The sequence below is a fragment of the Frankliniella occidentalis genome, unplaced genomic scaffold, assembly GCF_000697945.3.
Source record: "Frankliniella occidentalis isolate FOCC.00 unplaced genomic scaffold, Focc_3.1 Scaffold22, whole genome shotgun sequence".
Taxonomy (NCBI): Eukaryota; Metazoa; Arthropoda; class Insecta; order Thysanoptera; family Thripidae; genus Frankliniella; species Frankliniella occidentalis.
Genome location: NW_026267152.1, coordinates 1,481,699 through 1,486,246, shown reverse-complemented (window position 1 = coordinate 1,486,246; position 4,548 = coordinate 1,481,699). Strand labels below are relative to the sequence as shown.

Below are 4,548 nucleotides of genomic sequence, written 5' to 3'. Positions count from 1 at the left end.
GATAGAGTCCGTTGACACACGTCCAGCTGAGGTGCTAGGCTGGGGGGTCTTTTTTAGTAAACCTTTAGCCCGACGCGAGGCAGCGGATGATGAAGAGAAATGAAGGAATTACAATTCATATATGTGAAAAGAAAAGAGCGATGGAGAGGAGAGCTAGAGCCGTGCATTAGCAAAAGCAATTAACGCTGAGCGGGGTAGTCCATTAAAAAAAAGAAACTGAAGAGGAAAACTTGTCACTTACGATGACGTTCTACTCTACCAGAGTACGACAAAGTGCCGATGGATGGTCCTCATACCTGGAACAGAGAGAAACATAAGATAAACATTAAATGACCGATAGGAGAAACAAAGTTGATTGTTTATTAAATTCAAATTAAGACCAAATTTGTGACAAAAACTGCACACGCAAGTCCAGTAACCAACCAGGTCCAGGTAATACGTTTCGGCGAGCTGTCCTGCAACAGAGTTTCAACCTCCGTGGTACTGCCCTATAACAAATAACATTTGCAGAAACTATGGGCTTGAAGAGTGCTCCCTGCGGCTCTGTGTGTGTGTGTGTGTGTGTGTGTGTGTGTATGTGTGTGTGTGGAAGGGGAAGTGGGAGGGGTGAAAGGGTTAGAGTACCGCCGGAATGCAACCATTACGCAGAACGGCAATTGCAGACATCGATGCCCTACCCGCCCGTCCCGAACAGCGCGGTTGGAGTTGCGTTCGCGCAGAGGGTGGCTGGCCACTTTGTCGCCACTTTTTCGATACGAGTAGTCGCTTTGCGGATGCAGCCGCTCTAAGGAAAACGGGCAGGCCATCGGCCCCATGTCCCAATCGTTTAAGACATGTAAGTCCTCGCCGATCACATGGAGGGGTCGGAAAGTTGTGCGCGCAGGATTTGAAAAGTCGACGCACTGTGCGAAATACGTAGTAGCTGCAATGATATGCAGAAGAGAGAAGCAATGGTTAGGAATAAGAACGAAAGTAGAGAAAAGTTGTGAACGCAACGCAATGCAAGTTGACCTCTCTTGTATCCCAAAACAGGAAAACATCAACAACCGACGTAGGAAACAATATAAAAAAATCCAATTTAGAAATGTTATCACATAAAAAATTATGTATAAATTATTTCAAAACCATTTCAGACCATTTGGAATCGCATCACTTCAAATTAATTTGACCATTTGTACAAGAATTCCAATGTCGGTCATTACATCACATACATCCCTAACCATACGCGAAGTAAAGAGAGCTATCACTAGAGGTAGAGCAGAAATTTCCAGCTCTTGCGCCGACGCCGCTGCCGTACCCCGCTGAGGCACCCTGCCGACCACAAATAGGGACTGTTATTGATAAAAACGTTTATCACTAGCCGGGGAGAGTAAGAGAATGAGAGAGGGAGAAAGCTTTGAAAATCGAAAGGAATGGATCGGCCTGGTGGCGGCGGGGGTCTCAGCGCCGGCGCGCCAGGCGGGAACAAACAATTGAAAGGAACGCCACCGCGGCCAAGCGGTAGAGGAGGGAGGGGGGGGGGTCATGTGAGGGGAGGGGCAGTAGAAATACGGCGTAGCGAGCGTGGACCGGGTCGAGAGAGAGAGAGAGAGGGGGGGGGGGAGAATCGACAAGTCCACATTGAACCCAACGCAAAACAAAGGCAAAGTCATCATTTCCCGACCCGGTCCTACAATAGGTCGACGCCCGGTGGGTGCAGCCGCGTTGGCCTGCCGGGCCTGCCGCCTGTGATAGCAAAACGGCTCCGTGCAACCGACCGGGCACCATGGCCGCCTGCAAAAGCAAGCATAGGCAACCCGGCGGACGCAGCGCCCAGCGCGCGGCCTACCCGCCCGGCACTCGGCGTTGGCGGGGAGCTGATTGTGAGCTCCGGCCCATCCCATCTCCACACGAGTTCGCCGGTAATTAGGTGTGGGTCCGGGGCCGAAAGTAATTAAAAACCACAACGCTCCCATTTTCTTTTCCATATTCTGCCCCTTCCCCCCTCTTTGGCGCAGAACCACTGCCACCCCTCCGCAATCCCCACCCTCCCGCACCGTACATCCACCCCTCTCTCTTTTGACCCCATAAAAAAGGGGGGAAAACAAAGTCGAAATCCATGGGCGTACACCACGGGAGAATCGATCGGGGTGCACGCCGGTATGATTCCCAGAACATTTTTTATAAATGGAGCCTGCGGTAGACTTTTCTGGGGCAATTTTTGTAGCACCAGCAGTAACATTTTATGTTTTACACCAATTATTTTAGCAGAGTTTTTCTGTACGTTTTTCGATTTTGGCACCATTTTTGTAAACCCGAATGACCGAAAAGAAGCCTGGCTACATTTACAAAAAATATCTTTGTAATTAGAGAATTATTTTTTCCGTGGAGAGAAGAAAGGAGATGGTGCGCGCGGGAGGTTTCGTTCCTGCACTCTCCCCGTGCCACCGCCAAGCTTCTTCTTCGACCTTCCACTCGGACCACTTATGACCAGTCCTGCCGAGCCTCATAATCCTTCATCACTTCGACGTCAACATCAGCCCACTTGCCGATGCCGATTCCAGAATCAGCTGCCAGTCACACAGAGCGCGATCGAGATATCGAGATCTAGATCCACAGAGTAATGCCTTATGGATGGGCCGGCTAGTGCTCCTCCTTCCTCCGGCCGACCATTCGCATCTCCTCAGACCCAAGAGCATTCCGATGCCAGCGCACCGGAAGCACAGCCGTCTTCCATGCCGATCTACGAGAGGTTCGCGGACCGCCACAGAGAAATGTTGTTGTATGCGGTGTAATAGAACAAAATCATGTATGCAATCGGAAGAATGAATGCAGAAAAACTATGGGATAAATGCCACGTCGTTTGAATCTCCTGAACAACGCGGCGTTAGGGACCATCAATAAATTACGTCCATCCTTTGGCCTCATGAACTTGTCAAAATTGAACCCTTGCAAGCTATCATAGCGCCTGGTAGGTAGGCAACATCTTGCCTGCAGGACATGCATGTACTGCGGGTTGGCCTACCCCAGCTGTCGCAGGCGCCGTACTTTCGTAATTTGCCCAATCTGCGAAAAACGGACATACTTTCTGGACGATCCCTTACCCACGACTGGAAACATTGGACAAAAGCTGCGCCCATCATTATATACCGCCAGACGGTGTAACGACGTGCGATATTCATGGGTAACGATGTTCCTCATCCACGACAAGTAAACGCGCATCACATTGTGCCACGGACAAATAACGAGCGCACATCCACGTGCATCACAACGACGCTCGTCTCGGCTCGTCGTTGGCATCGCCCCGGCGGCGTCTTATTAATGGAGGCTGAATAATGGACCAAGCGCAACGGCGCGTCAACATCGCAGCTCATTTCGGTTCGCACCTGAAAGGTTTCAGTGCGGAGGCGACGGCGGCGGCAAAGGGGGAAGCAGGGGGCCTAGGCAAACACGCGATGTTGTCTCTGCCGTCATGTTTGCCTTGGGCTCGCCTCCTACCGTCTTCCGCGGCGGCGGCAGCACAAAGTTTGATTCACACACAAACTGAGCATGTGCACGATGATGGCGGTAGTGGTAGAAAGGTACAAGTTTCAAGACGGATCCCACGAAGTAGTTCAGAAAGCACGGGTTGTCGAAGATCCGACGACGCCACTCCACCTGATTATTTTTCCCGTGGCAGCAATATTGCAAACTCCGATAATTTGAGAAAAACTCCTCAGAAATTGAGTAAGTCTTCCATAAATTGTTGGAATTTTCCTCAGTTTTTGATGAGACTTTTTCTTTCTTTTCTCTTGTAGAGCTGAGAAGTTTTAAAATTGTGGAAAATTTTAAGGAAGACCTCCAAATTATGGGAGTTCCACAAAGTTTTCCTTTCCTCAAAAAATAAGACATTTTTTTACCGTGGGGAAGTCGTAATTGTGTACTAGAGTTTTCAGAGTATAATGGCAGCGTGTCTGTTGTATACTTGTTCGTTGTCTGGTCTCAGGGTACCGACCACTTCTTATGCGGAGAACTTTCTGTGATCCTGGTGGTTCTACTATTAATTATTTTGTCCCCATTCCGTGACGGCGCTGTTGTTATTGCTGCCGATGGAAAAAGTAATCAGGTGGAGTGGCGTCATCGGATCTTAGACAATCCGTGCTTTCTGAACACTGGAAAAACAAAGGTGTGATATCCTACCTTTCCAGGGGTGTTAAACTCGTTTTAGGGGTGCTAAAGAGAATATTTTCAGTTTCTTATTCAAAATATTTTCTATGTGAGCAAACCAATTACATTTTGAGATTCATTGTCACATTCCTCGCAAAATTCCGCGTCATACGAGCCTACATGTGATAGGGTTCAGAAAAGCGGTCAGCGAATGAAAAGCAAGCCAAAAAGTACAAAAAATGAAATCAATCTATGCCATTTTTGAAGAGAACCCCATCATGTGTAGGCTCGTTTGACGCGGAATTTCGCGTAGATTTCGAAAATAGGTTTCAGAATCCAATTTTGTTCCATGGGAAAGAAATATTTCGAAAAAACATAAATTGTAATGCCTTTGGAGCTTTAACGCCTTTTAAAGGTAGGATA

The 4,548-nt window shown here is 48.4% G+C and overlaps 1 protein-coding gene across 3 annotated transcripts in view; it reads right to left on the bottom strand.

Annotated features, from left to right (window-relative positions):
* LOC113218286 (somatostatin receptor type 2-like) overlaps nt 1–4,548 on the bottom strand; it is a 145,487-nt gene that overhangs the window by 26,276 nt on the left and 114,663 nt on the right. For 2 of the 3 annotated variants that reach the window (XM_052264890.1, XM_026438571.2), the window contains exon 2: nt 242–296. The exons of the other annotated variant lie outside the window; for it this stretch is intronic. The gene's annotated coding sequence lies outside the window, so the exon portion shown is untranslated. The remainder of the gene's footprint in view (nt 1–241; nt 297–4,548) is intronic. 3 annotated transcript variants of the gene reach the window in all.